This window comes from Hyla sarda, unplaced genomic scaffold (assembly GCF_029499605.1).
Source record: "Hyla sarda isolate aHylSar1 unplaced genomic scaffold, aHylSar1.hap1 scaffold_555, whole genome shotgun sequence".
In the NCBI taxonomy this organism is placed as follows: domain Eukaryota; kingdom Metazoa; phylum Chordata; class Amphibia; order Anura; family Hylidae; genus Hyla; species Hyla sarda.
The window spans coordinates 124,030-138,660 of NW_026610567.1; the positions used below are offsets into that span (position 1 = coordinate 124,030).

General features: G+C 45.3%; 6 non-coding genes across 6 annotated transcripts; all 6 read right to left on the reverse strand.

Annotated features, from left to right (window-relative positions):
- Nucleotides 1-239: 239 nt before the first annotated feature.
- On the reverse strand, nucleotides 240-430 carry LOC130339913 (U2 spliceosomal RNA). The gene has a single exon (XR_008880153.1). It is a non-coding gene; the product is annotated as a U2 spliceosomal RNA (small nuclear RNA).
- Nucleotides 431-2,502: 2,072 nt separating this feature from the next.
- Nucleotides 2,503-2,693, reverse strand: LOC130339810 (U2 spliceosomal RNA). Its single transcript, XR_008880063.1, has one exon. It is a non-coding gene; the product is annotated as a U2 spliceosomal RNA (small nuclear RNA).
- Nucleotides 2,694-4,758: 2,065 nt separating this feature from the next.
- Nucleotides 4,759-4,942, reverse strand: LOC130339855 (U2 spliceosomal RNA). Its single transcript, XR_008880104.1, has one exon. It is a non-coding gene; the product is annotated as a U2 spliceosomal RNA (small nuclear RNA).
- Nucleotides 4,943-8,570: 3,628 nt separating this feature from the next.
- Nucleotides 8,571-8,761, reverse strand: LOC130339811 (U2 spliceosomal RNA). The gene has a single exon (XR_008880064.1). It is a non-coding gene; the product is annotated as a U2 spliceosomal RNA (small nuclear RNA).
- A 2,075-nt stretch (nucleotides 8,762-10,836) lies between these two features.
- Nucleotides 10,837-11,027, reverse strand: LOC130339812 (U2 spliceosomal RNA). Its single transcript, XR_008880065.1, has one exon. It is a non-coding gene; the product is annotated as a U2 spliceosomal RNA (small nuclear RNA).
- A 2,068-nt stretch (nucleotides 11,028-13,095) lies between these two features.
- Nucleotides 13,096-13,286, reverse strand: LOC130339813 (U2 spliceosomal RNA). Its single transcript, XR_008880066.1, has one exon. It is a non-coding gene; the product is annotated as a U2 spliceosomal RNA (small nuclear RNA).
- Between the last annotated feature and the right edge of the window lie 1,345 nt (nucleotides 13,287-14,631).

Below are 14,631 nucleotides of genomic sequence, written 5' to 3' on the forward strand. Positions count from 1 at the left end.
CTACCTGCACAGGTGTGCTGGCTACTCAAATGATCCAATTAAGGAGGCCATTTAGTCAGCAGCAGCAGAAGTCCTGTGCCTGGACGCTCCAACAGCGGCCAGACACAAGCAGAAGCAGCAGCAGCAGCACCACCTTTTGTTTTTTGGCTGCAGCAGCAAGGCCCACAGGGCTGGCTAGCTGGCTAGCCAGCAAGCAGGTAGCAATGAAAGTAGGAATCTTTCTTTTTAACCCTGTAAGGGGGTGGTGCACTGTACCCGAAGATACTGCCATATCGGGTCAATGCATAGGGCGACGGAAGCAAGCTTCGAAATCGGCCCCCGTTCTCAAAAATCCATTTAATATATGGTCCCCAGATAGGGGACGTATCAGATATTAAACTGATAAGAACAGATACTACACTTGATCTTAGCCAAAAGGCCGAGAAGCGATAACCGTGAAAGGGGCGGGCCCAACAAGGTCCCCTTCATGGGCACTATCACTGCTTGCTGTCAGGGAGGCTGCCAGACAATTTTCCATGCACACTCTGGGCTGGGGGGCAGTCAACCACCAGTACACACAGCAGAACCTAAACCCATACCATTATTGCTAAGCAGCAAGACAGGGGCCCATTGCACTCCCACGGGGCCTTTTTAAATGCAATCCATAACCCGGATTTGCCAGGAACCCTTCTTACTCCTCCTACTTGCATGTGACACTGGGCTTAGGATCTGCATAGGAAACACACACACAAGCACACACCTACCTTTGTTGCCTGCAGATGCCTCCTTGGCTGTCCCCAAACGGTATCAAACCAACACCCACGGGAAGCTGTAAGCATAGAGGACATGCCTGCACCCCATTGGACTTACCTGTGTGGGTTAAATCCGGGTTATTTGACAACCTATGGCGGTGATGGTTCTGCTCAGGCAGAGCAGTGCTGATGCTCCTCATAAAGCTGTCGCTGCTGTGAAGGTTCTAGGTGACATCACAAATCCCTATGGTTACATACACAACAAAGCTGGGTTGTTGTTGTTTACACTCTGCAAGGCCTGTGGAAGTGAGTGACATCATAGCACTGTAGTTCTGAGGGTTCTAGATGGATGCAACAATCTCCTGTTGCTTCTATGAAGGCCATAATAGACGACATCACCAAACAGCTCCATAGTCACATACACAGCAAAGGAGAGATGTTGTTTACACCTAGTGATGTCAGTGGTATTGAGTGACATCACAGCACAGTGCTAAGGCTCCTGGGCCTGGACACAGCAGCGGCTGCAATATCTCAACGGAGAATACGTTTATATATATGTGTGTGTGTGCGCGTATATATATATATATATATATATATATATATATATATATATATATTTCTCCGCCGAAATCACTTTTAAACCCATTTCCACCTTTTTTTCCCTTCTCTTCCTCTTACTTTTTTTTCACGTTTTTTTACGTTTTTCTCCTTTTCGCCTCTTTTCTGGGCGTATTATTCTTCTTTTTCTTCTTTTTTTTCGTCTAATGCATACCCCATCAGTGCAGCAATGCTTATTCAATACCGCCAGCAGATGGAGACACTGGGGGATAATTTTCTAAGGATTTATACTGATTTTTCCTGTCTGAATTTGTCGCACAGAAAGTTGCAGGCCAAATATGTGTGACATTTCTGCGACTTTAGCTTCTAGAGCATTTTTACAACATTATACATAGGTGCTGAATACATAAAAAGCGACTGTTCAGCGACAGACAAGTCGCATCGGCTGAAAGTAGGCCAGAATGTCAGTCCATGTTGGAGCAGGTTTAGATACAGTCTAAAGTATAGATCTCAAAGTCTGTGCACAGAATTTAGCAAGGGCCTCGCACCTTCTGATGCATCAGGTAGGTGCACAATAGCATAGCCTAACCCTCTGTACTTTGGTCTATATTGATGCGGGACATAGACAGCCAGCTGATGACCAATCCATTAGTGCAATGGATGGCTGGAAGCATTTGTCTTTGCCTTTGCAATACCACAGAAGCAATGCATGGTCAATGTACAGCAATGACACACCTGTGTGAACAGCCAGGAGACCCCCCCCCCATGTTATGTTACATAGTTACATAGTTAGTACGGTCGAAAAAAGACATATGTCCATCAAGTTCAACCAGGGAATTAAGGGGTAGGGGTGTGGCGCGATATTGGGGAAGGGATGAGATTTTATATTTCTTCATAAGCATTAATCTTATTTTGTCAATTAGGAACATTCAGCACCCACCCGCTATCAAGGCAGCTGCCTATCATGTCATGCCCTACCTGCACAGGTGTGCTGGCTACTCAAATGATCCAATTAAGGAGGCCATTTAGTCAGCAGCAGCAGAAGTCCTGTGCCTGGACGCTCCAACAGCGGCCAGACACAAGCAGAAGCAGCAGCAGCAGCACCACCTTTTGTTTTTTGGCTGCAGCAGCAAGGCCCACAGGGCTGGCTAGCTGGCTAGCCAGCAAGCAGGTAGCAATGAAAGTAGGAATCTTTCTTTTTAACCCTGTAAGGGGGTGGTGCACTGTACCCGAAGATACTGCCATATCGGGTCAATGCATAGGGCGACGGAAGCAAGCTTCGAAATCGGCCCCCGTTCTCAAAAATCCATTTAATATATGGTCCCCAGATAGGGGACGTATCAGATATTAAACTGATAAGAACAGATACTACACTTGATCTTAGCCAAAAGGCCGAGAAGCGATAACCGTGAAAGGGGCGGGCCCAACAAGGTCCCCTTCATGGGCACTATCACTGCTTGCTGTCAGGGAGGCTGCCAGACAATTTTCCATGCACACTCTGGGCTGGGGGGCAGTCAACCACCAGTACACACAGCAGAACCTAAACCCATACCATTATTGCTAAGCAGCAAGACAGGGGCCCATTGCACTCCCACGGGGCCTTTTTAAATGCAATCCATAACCCGGATTTGCCAGGAACCCTTCTTACTCCTCCTACTTGCATGTGACACTGGGCTTAGGATCTGCATAGGAAACACACACACAAGCACACACCTACCTTTGTTGCCTGCAGATGCCTCCTTGGCTGTCCCCAAACGGTATCAAACCAACACCCACGGGAAGCTGTAAGCATAGAGGACATGCCTGCACCCCCATTGGACTTACCTGTGTGGGTTAAATCCGGGTTGACAACCTATGGCGGTGATGGTTCTGCTCAGGCAGAGCAGTGCTGATGCTCCTCATAAAGCTGTCGCTGCTGTGAAGGTTCTAGGTGACATCACAAATCCCTATGGTTACATACACAACAAAGCTGGGTTGTTGTTGTTTACACTCTGCAAGGCCTGTGGAAGTGAGTGACATCATAGCACTGTAGTTCTGAGGGTTCTAGATGGATGCAACAATCTCCTGTTGCTTCTATGAAGGCCATAATAGACGACATCACCAAACAGCTCCATAGTCACATACACAGCAAAGGAGAGATGTTGTTTACACCTAGTGATGTCAGTGGTATTGAGTGACATCACAGCACAGTGCTAAGGCTCCTGGGCCTGGACACAGCAGCGGCTGCAATATCTCAACGGAGAATACGTTTATATATATGTGTGTGTGTGCGCGTATATATATATATATATATATATATATATATATATATATATATTTCTCCGCCGAAATCACTTTTAAACCCATTTCCACCTTTTTTTCCCTTCTCTTCCTCTTACTTTTTTTTCACGTTTTTTTACGTTTTTCTCCTTTTCGCCTCTTTTCTGGGCGTATTATTCTTCTTTTTCTTCTTTTTTTTCGTCTAATGCATACCCCATCAGTGCAGCAATGCTTATTCAATACCGCCAGCAGATGGAGACACTGGGGGATAATTTTCTAAGGATTTATACTGATTTTTCCTGTCTGAATTTGTCGCACAGAAAGTTGCAGGCCAAATATGTGTGACATTTCTGCGACTTTAGCTTCTAGAGCATTTTTACAACATTATACATAGGTGCTGAATACATAAAAAGCGACTGTTCAGCGACAGACAAGTCGCATCGGCTGAAAGTAGGCCAGAATGTCAGTCCATGTTGGAGCAGGTTTAGATACAGTCTAAAGTATAGATCTCAAAGTCTGTGCACAGAATTTAGCAAGGGCCTCGCACCTTCTGATGCATCAGGTAGGTGCACAATAGCATAGCCTAACCCTCTGTACTTTGGTCTATATTGATGCGGGACATAGACAGCCAGCTGATGACCAATCCATTAGTGCAATGGATGGCTGGAAGCATTTGTCTTTGCCTTTGCAATACCACAGAAGCAATGCATGGTCAATGTACAGCAATGACACACCTGTGTGAACAGCCAGGAGACCCCCCCCATGTTATGTTACATAGTTACATAGTTAGTACGGTCGAAAAAAGACATATGTCCATCAAGTTCAACCAGGGAATTAAGGGGTAGGGGTGTGGCGCGATATTGGGGAAGGGATGAGATTTTATATTTCTTCATAAGCATTAATCTTATTTTGTCAATTAGGAACATTCAGCACCCACCCGCTATCAAGGCAGCTGCCTATCATGTCATGCCCTACCTGCACAGGTGTGCTGGCTACTCAAATGATCCAATTAAGGAGGCCATTTAGTCAGCAGCAGCAGAAGTCCTGTGCCTGGACGCTCCAACAGCGGCCAGACACAAGCAGAAGCAGCAGCAGCAGCACCACCTTTTGTTTTTTGGCTGCAGCAGCAAGGCCCACAGGGCTGGCTAGCTGGCTAGCCAGCAAGCAGGTAGCAATGAAAGTAGGAATCTTTCTTTTTAACCCTGTAAGGGGGTGGTGCACTGTACCCGAAGATACTGCCATATCGGGTCAATGCATAGGGCGACGGAAGCAAGCTTCGAAATCGGCCCCCGTTCTCAAAAATCCATTTAATATATGGTCCCCAGATAGGGGACGTATCAGATATTAAACTGATAAGAACAGATTTTTTTTAAGTTAGCCCTCAGAAACTCAATCAGAGTTCCAAGATCTTATTTGAACTCGATTGTTGCTCATCATCAGGTAACCCATTTTTTATTTCTTTTTAACACTAATGACCACGAAATAAAATCAATAAAAAAGATTTAACCAGAAAAAAAAAAACATACACATTTACAATAACAAACAAACATTGCTTTGACCAGTAATTAATCATAGAGAAATTCCATTTCTCCAGGCATATACCATTAAGAAATCTATCATTCCACGGTTTATCGTTCCTCTTATCATCTGTCTTTTTACCGGAAGTCCCAACCAAGATGGAACTTTATAAGTGTCCAAAAATCTGTCCATATCAGCTTGAAATGAAAAATACACTTTGTCTCTAGCTTCCTCGTACCGATTTCCATATTTCGACCTTAGTTCCATTAAATCCATATCAAATGGTTTTCTTTCCTTTTTTGGCATATTTTCCAACATGCCATCCAAAACACCTCCAAATTCCATTGGTACATAAACCTCTTCTTTCTTTTTCTTTTCTTCAGCCACTTTTCTGGCTGGAACTTCCTCCAACTCAGGTTCTACAATTTCTTCTTCTTCCCTACTCCTTTTAGCTGTTTCCTTTTTCGTTGTTTGTTTCTTGGGACATAAATTTACCAGGTGATCTTCCTCACCGCACAGATGACACTTCTTTTTTTTGTTGTTGTTGCAGGTGTCTGCTTCATGACCTCCCTCCTGGCACTTATAGCACCACGAGTGAGTACATAAGTCTTTCCCGTGCCCGTATTGTTTACATTTACGGCAAAATTCCTCCATCCCTGAATAGAACAAGTCACCATTGACCGATCCAATTTTGAATCGCCCAGGTGGATAAATCACTTTACCGTCAGGTTCCATTTTAAATTTAACTTTAAATTTCCATTTTGTAGTCCATAGGCCATATTGGTTCAGGACTTTTCCCTTTGACAGAATATTGTCACAGAATCTAGAAAGAAAAGTCTCAATGTCTTTTTCCAATATATATGGGCTATACATCCGTACCGTCAATATTTTCTCCTGGTTCGGAAAATGCGGGGTCACCTCCACACCCTCCAAAACTGGATTGGCCTTCTTTTGCTGGTACTTGCTGCAAAAAAAATTAAAGTCCTCTTCAGAAGCCAATATAACATCGTAGTGTCCATTTCTTGGGAATTCAAGCATAGACAGGATTTGTTCCTTCTTAATTTCCAGCAACTTGAATAAGATCTCCTCGACCACGAAACATAATCCTTTTCCTCTCTTACAGGTATCCAATAAGGAAATCCGGACTCCATTTCTGAGCTTAGCATACTCAGGGATGCCTTCTGATGATGCTCCACTTGATCCAGCCATGTCCATCAGGATAAACACCTCCCCCACTGTAAGCAGGTAGGTGGTGGTGATCGCTCCCCGTTGTCTGGGGACTAAGCCGGCTCCCTAATAGCAGCAGGGGGGTGAAGTCCCTCCGTTAAGAAGGACGATCCCCCCAGGCAAAGGAGCCGGGTACCCCAGACACCCTCTGGCCAGACCAAGTGAGCAGAACTACACTTGATCTTAGCCAAAAGGCCGAGAAGCGATAACCGTGAAAGGGGCGGGCCCAACAAGGTCCCCTTCATGGGCACTATCACTGCTTGCTGTCAGGGAGGCTGCCAGACAATTTTCCATGCACACTCTGGGCTGGGGGGCAGTCAACCACCAGTACACACAGCAGAACCTAAACCCATACCATTATTGCTAAGCAGCAAGACAGGGGCCCATTGCACTCCCACGGGGCCTTTTTAAATGCAATCCATAACCCGGATTTGCCAGGAACCCTTCTTACTCCTCCTACTTGCATGTGACACTGGGCTTAGGATCTGCATAGGAAACACACACACAAGCACACACCTACCTTTGTTGCCTGCAGATGCCTCCTTGGCTGTCCCCAAACGGTATCAAACCAACACCCACGGGAAGCTGTAAGCATAGAGGACATGCCTGCACCCCATTGGACTTACCTGTGTGGGTTAAATCCGGGTTATTTGACAACCTATGGCGGTGATGGTTCTGCTCAGGCAGAGCAGTGCTGATGCTCCTCATAAAGCTGTCGCTGCTGTGAAGGTTCTAGGTGACATCACAAATCCCTATGGTTACATACACAACAAAGCTGGGTTGTTGTTGTTTACACTCTGCAAGGCCTGTGGAAGTGAGTGACATCATAGCACTGTAGTTCTGAGGGTTCTAGATGGATGCAACAATCTCCTGTTGCTTCTATGAAGGCCATAATAGACGACATCACCAAACAGCTCCATAGTCACATACACAGCAAAGGAGAGATGTTGTTTACACCTAGTGATGTCAGTGGTATTGAGTGACATCACAGCACAGTGCTAAGGCTCCTGGGCCTGGACACAGCAGCGGCTGCAATATCTCAACGGAGAATACGTTTATATATATGTGTGTGTGTGCGCGTATATATATATATATATATATATATATATATATATATATATATATTTCTCCGCCGAAATCACTTTTAAACCCATTTCCACCTTTTTTTCCCTTCTCTTCCTCTTACTTTTTTTTCACGTTTTTTTACGTTTTTCTCCTTTTCGCCTCTTTTCTGGGCGTATTATTCTTCTTTTTCTTCTTTTTTTTCGTCTAATGCATACCCCATCAGTGCAGCAATGCTTATTCAATACCGCCAGCAGATGGAGACACTGGGGGATAATTTTCTAAGGATTTATACTGATTTTTCCTGTCTGAATTTGTCGCACAGAAAGTTGCAGGCCAAATATGTGTGACATTTCTGCGACTTTAGCTTCTAGAGCATTTTTACAACATTATACATAGGTGCTGAATACATAAAAAGCGACTGTTCAGCGACAGACAAGTCGCATCGGCTGAAAGTAGGCCAGAATGTCAGTCCATGTTGGAGCAGGTTTAGATACAGTCTAAAGTATAGATCTCAAAGTCTGTGCACAGAATTTAGCAAGGGCCTCGCACCTTCTGATGCATCAGGTAGGTGCACAATAGCATAGCCTAACCCTCTGTACTTTGGTCTATATTGATGCGGGACATAGACAGCCAGCTGATGACCAATCCATTAGTGCAATGGATGGCTGGAAGCATTTGTCTTTGCCTTTGCAATACCACAGAAGCAATGCATGGTCAATGTACAGCAATGACACACCTGTGTGAACAGCCAGGAGACCCCCCCCATGTTATGTTACATAGTTACATAGTTAGTACGGTCGAAAAAAGACATATGTCCATCAAGTTCAACCAGGGAATTAAGGGGTAGGGGTGTGGCGCGATATTGGGGAAGGGATGAGATTTTATATTTCTTCATAAGCATTAATCTTATTTTGTCAATTAGGAACATTCAGCACCCACCCGCTATCAAGGCAGCTGCCTATCATGTCATGCCCTACCTGCACAGGTGTGCTGGCTACTCAAATGATCCAATTAAGGAGGCCATTTAGTCAGCAGCAGCAGAAGTCCTGTGCCTGGACGCTCCAACAGCGGCCAGACACAAGCAGAAGCAGCAGCAGCAGCACCACCTTTTGTTTTTTGGCTGCAGCAGCAAGGCCCACAGGGCTGGCTAGCTGGCTAGCCAGCAAGCAGGTAGCAATGAAAGTAGGAATCTTTCTTTTTAACCCTGTAAGGGGGTGGTGCACTGTACCCGAAGATACTGCCATATCGGGTCAATGCATAGGGCGACGGAAGCAAGCTTCGAAATCGGCCCCCGTTCTCAAAAATCCATTTAATATATGGTCCCCAGATAGGGGACGTATCAGATATTAAACTGATAAGAACAGATACTACACTTGATCTTAGCCAAAAGGCCGAGAAGCGATAACCGTGAAAGGGGCGGGCCCAACAAGGTCCCCTTCATGGGCACTATCACTGCTTGCTGTCAGGGAGGCTGCCAGACAATTTTCCATGCACACTCTGGGCTGGGGGGCAGTCAACCACCAGTACACACAGCAGAACCTAAACCCATACCATTATTGCTAAGCAGCAAGACAGGGGCCCATTGCACTCCCACGGGGCCTTTTTAAATGCAATCCATAACCCGGATTTGCCAGGAACCCTTCTTACTCCTCCTACTTGCATGTGACACTGGGCTTAGGATCTGCATAGGAAACACACACACAAGCACACACCTACCTTTGTTGCCTGCAGATGCCTCCTTGGCTGTCCCCAAACGGTATCAAACCAACACCCACGGGAAGCTGTAAGCATAGAGGACATGCCTGCACCCCATTGGACTTACCTGTGTGGGTTAAATCCGGGTTATTTGACAACCTATGGCGGTGATGGTTCTGCTCAGGCAGAGCAGTGCTGATGCTCCTCATAAAGCTGTCGCTGCTGTGAAGGTTCTAGGTGACATCACAAATCCCTATGGTTACATACACAACAAAGCTGGGTTGTTGTTGTTTACACTCTGCAAGGCCTGTGGAAGTGAGTGACATCATAGCACTGTAGTTCTGAGGGTTCTAGATGGATGCAACAATCTCCTGTTGCTTCTATGAAGGCCATAATAGACGACATCACCAAACAGCTCCATAGTCACATACACAGCAAAGGAGAGATGTTGTTTACACCTAGTGATGTCAGTGGTATTGAGTGACATCACAGCACAGTGCTAAGGCTCCTGGGCCTGGACACAGCAGCGGCTGCAATATCTCAACGGAGAATACGTTTATATATATGTGTGTGTGTGCGCGTATATATATATATATATATATATATATATATATATATATATATATATATTTCTCCGCCGAAATCACTTTTAAACCCATTTCCACCTTTTTTTCCCTTCTCTTCCTCTTACTTTTTTTTCACGTTTTTTTACGTTTTTCTCCTTTTCGCCTCTTTTCTGGGCGTATTATTCTTCTTTTTCTTCTTTTTTTTCGTCTAATGCATACCCCATCAGTGCAGCAATGCTTATTCAATACCGCCAGCAGATGGAGACACTGGGGGATAATTTTCTAAGGATTTATACTGATTTTTCCTGTCTGAATTTGTCGCACAGAAAGTTGCAGGCCAAATATGTGTGACATTTCTGCGACTTTAGCTTCTAGAGCATTTTTACAACATTATACATAGGTGCTGAATACATAAAAAGCGACTGTTCAGCGACAGACAAGTCGCATCGGCTGAAAGTAGGCCAGAATGTCAGTCCATGTTGGAGCAGGTTTAGATACAGTCTAAAGTATAGATCTCAAAGTCTGTGCACAGAATTTAGCAAGGGCCTCGCACCTTCTGATGCATCAGGTAGGTGCACAATAGCATAGCCTAACCCTCTGTACTTTGGTCTATATTGATGCGGGACATAGACAGCCAGCTGATGACCAATCCATTAGTGCAATGGATGGCTGGAAGCATTTGTCTTTGCCTTTGCAATACCACAGAAGCAATGCATGGTCAATGTACAGCAATGACACACCTGTGTGAACAGCCAGGAGACCCCCCCCCATGTTATGTTACATAGTTACATAGTTAGTACGGTCGAAAAAAGACATATGTCCATCAAGTTCAACCAGGGAATTAAGGGGTAGGGGTGTGGCGCGATATTGGGGAAGGGATGAGATTTTATATTTCTTCATAAGCATTAATCTTATTTTGTCAATTAGGAACATTCAGCACCCACCCGCTATCAAGGCAGCTGCCTATCATGTCATGCCCTACCTGCACAGGTGTGCTGGCTACTCAAATGATCCAATTAAGGAGGCCATTTAGTCAGCAGCAGCAGAAGTCCTGTGCCTGGACGCTCCAAAAGCGGCCAGACACAAGCAGAAGCAGCAGCAGCAGCACCACCTTTTGTTTTTTGGCTGCAGCAGCAAGGCCCACAGGGCTGGCTAGCTGGCTAGCCAGCAAGCAGGTAGCAATGAAAGTAGGAATCTTTCTTTTTAACCCTGTAAGGGGGTGGTGCACTGTACCCGAAGATACTGCCATATCGGGTCAATGCATAGGGCGACGGAAGCAAGCTTCGAAATCGGCCCCCGTTCTCAAAAATCCATTTAATATATGGTCCCCAGATAGGGGACGTATCAGATATTAAACTGATAAGAACAGATACTACACTTGATCTTAGCCAAAAGGCCGAGAAGCGATAACCGTGAAAGGGGCGGGCCCAACAAGGTCCCCTTCATGGGCACTATCACTGCTTGCTGTCAGGGAGGCTGCCAGACAATTTTCCATGCACACTCTGGGCTGGGGGGCAGTCAACCACCAGTACACACAGCAGAACCTAAACCCATACCATTATTGCTAAGCAGCAAGACAGGGGCCCATTGCACTCCCACGGGGCCTTTTTAAATGCAATCCATAACCCGGATTTGCCAGGAACCCTTCTTACTCCTCCTACTTGCATGTGACACTGGGCTTAGGATCTGCATAGGAAACACACACACAAGCACACACCTACCTTTGTTGCCTGCAGATGCCTCCTTGGCTGTCCCCAAACGGTATCAAACCAACACCCGCGGGAAGCTGTAAGCATAGAGGACATGCCTGCACCCCATTGGACTTACCTGTGTGGGTTAAATCCGGGTTATTTGACAACCTATGGCGGTGATGGTTCTGCTCAGGCAGAGCAGTGCTGATGCTCCTCATAAAGCTGTCGCTGCTGTGAAGGTTCTAGGTGACATCACAAATCCCTATGGTTACATACACAACAAAGCTGGGTTGTTGTTGTTTACACTCTGCAAGGCCTGTGGAAGTGAGTGACATCATAGCACTGTAGTTCTGAGGGTTCTAGATGGATGCAACAATCTCCTGTTGCTTCTATGAAGGCCATAATAGACGACATCACCAAACAGCTCCATAGTCACATACACAGCAAAGGAGAGATGTTGTTTACACCTAGTGATGTCAGTGGTATTGAGTGACATCACAGCACAGTGCTAAGGCTCCTGGGCCTGGACACAGCAGCGGCTGCAATATCTCAACGGAGAATACGTTTATATATATGTGTGTGTGTGCGCGTATATATATATATATATATATATATATATATATATATATATATTTCTCCGCCGAAATCACTTTTAAACCCATTTCCACCTTTTTTTCCCTTCTCTTCCTCTTACTTTTTTTTCACGTTTTTTTACGTTTTTCTCCTTTTCGCCTCTTTTCTGGGCGTATTATTCTTCTTTTTCTTCTTTTTTTTCGTCTAATGCATACCCCATCAGTGCAGCAATGCTTATTCAATACCGCCAGCAGATGGAGACACTGGGGGATAATTTTCTAAGGATTTATACTGATTTTTCCTGTCTGAATTTGTCGCACAGAAAGTTGCAGGCCAAATATGTGTGACATTTCTGCGACTTTAGCTTCTAGAGCATTTTTACAACATTATACATAGGTGCTGAATACATAAAAAGCGACTGTTCAGCGACAGACAAGTCGCATCGGCTGAAAGTAGGCCAGAATGTCAGTCCATGTTGGAGCAGGTTTAGATACAGTCTAAAGTATAGATCTCAAAGTCTGTGCACAGAATTTAGCAAGGGCCTCGCACCTTCTGATGCATCAGGTAGGTGCACAATAGCATAGCCTAACCCTCTGTACTTTGGTCTATATTGATGCGGGACATAGACAGCCAGCTGATGACCAATCCATTAGTGCAATGGATGGCTGGAAGCATTTGTCTTTGCCTTTGCAATACCACAGAAGCAATGCATGGTCAATGTACAGCAATGACACACCTGTGTGAACAGCCAGGAGACCCCCCCCATGTTATGTTACATAGTTACATAGTTAGTACGGTCGAAAAAAGACATATGTCCATCAAGTTCAACCAGGGAATTAAGGGGTAGGGGTGTGGCGCGATATTGGGGAAGGGATGAGATTTTATATTTCTTCATAAGCATTAATCTTATTTTGTCAATTAGGAACATTCAGCACCCACCCGCTATCAAGGCAGCTGCCTATCATGTCATGCCCTACCTGCACAGGTGTGCTGGCTACTCAAATGATCCAATTAAGGAGGCCATTTAGTCAGCAGCAGCAGAAGTCCTGTGCCTGGACGCTCCAACAGCGGCCAGACACAAGCAGAAGCAGCAGCAGCAGCACCACCTTTTGTTTTTTGGCTGCAGCAGCAAGGCCCACAGGGCTGGCTAGCTGGCTAGCCAGCAAGCAGGTAGCAATGAAAGTAGGAATCTTTCTTTTTAACCCTGTAAGGGGGTGGTGCACTGTACCCGAAGATACTGCCATATCGGGTCAATGCATAGGGCGACGGAAGCAAGCTTCGAAATCGGCCCCCGTTCTCAAAAATCCATTTAATATATGGTCCCCAGATAGGGGACGTATCAGATATTAAACTGATAAGAACAGATACTACACTTGATCTTAGCCAAAAGGCCGAGAAGCGATAACCGTGAAAGGGGCGGGCCCAACAAGGTCCCCTTCATGGGCACTATCACTGCTTGCTGTCAGGGAGGCTGCCAGACAATTTTCCATGCACACTCTGGGCTGGGGGGCAGTCAACCACCAGTACACACAGCAGAACCTAAACCCATACCATTATTGCTAAGCAGCAAGACAGGGGCCCATTGCACTCCCACGGGGCCTTTTTAAATGCAATCCATAACCCGGATTTGCCAGGAACCCTTCTTACTCCTCCTACTTGCATGTGACACTGGGCTTAGGATCTGCATAGGAAACACACACACAAGCACACACCTACCTTTGTTGCCTGCAGATGCCTCCTTGGCTGTCCCCAAACGGTATCAAACCAACACCCACGGGAAGCTGTAAGCATAGAGGACATGCCTGCACCCCATTGGACTTACCTGTGTGGGTTAAATCCGGGTTATTTGACAACCTATGGCGGTGATGGTTCTGCTCAGGCAGAGCAGTGCTGATGCTCCTCATAAAGCTGTCGCTGCTGTGAAGGTTCTAGGTGACATCACAAATCCCTATGGTTACATACACAACAAAGCTGGGTTGTTGTTGTTTACACTCTGCAAGGCCTGTGGAAGTGAGTGACATCATAGCACTGTAGTTCTGAGGGTTCTAGATGGATGCAACAATCTCCTGTTGCTTCTATGAAGGCCATAATAGACGACATCACCAAACAGCTCCATAGTCACATACACAGCAAAGGAGAGATGTTGTTTACACCTAGTGATGTCAGTGGTATTGAGTGACATCACAGCACAGTGCTAAGGCTCCTGGGCCTGGACACAGCAGCGGCTGCAATATCTCAACGGAGAATACGTTTATATATATGTGTGTGTGTGCGCGTATATATATATATATATATATATATATATATATATATATATTTCTCCGCCGAAATCACTTTTAAACCCATTTCCACCTTTTTTTCCCTTCTCTTCCTCTTACTTTTTTTTCACGTTTTTTTACGTTTTTCTCCTTTTCGCCTCTTTTCTGGGCGTATTATTCTTCTTTTTCTTCTTTTTTTTCGTCTAATGCATACCCCATCAGTGCAGCAATGCTTATTCAATACCGCCAGCAGATGGAGACACTGGGGGATAATTTTCTAAGGATTTATACTGATTTTTCCTGTCTGAATTTGTCGCACAGAAAGTTGCAGGCCAAATATGTGTGACATTTCTGCGACTTTAGCTTCTAGAGCATTTTTACAACATTATACATAGGTGCTGAATACATAAAAAGCGACTGTTCAGCGACAGACAAGTCGCATCGGCTGAAAGTAGGCCAGAATGTCAGTCCATGTTGGAGCAGGTTTAGA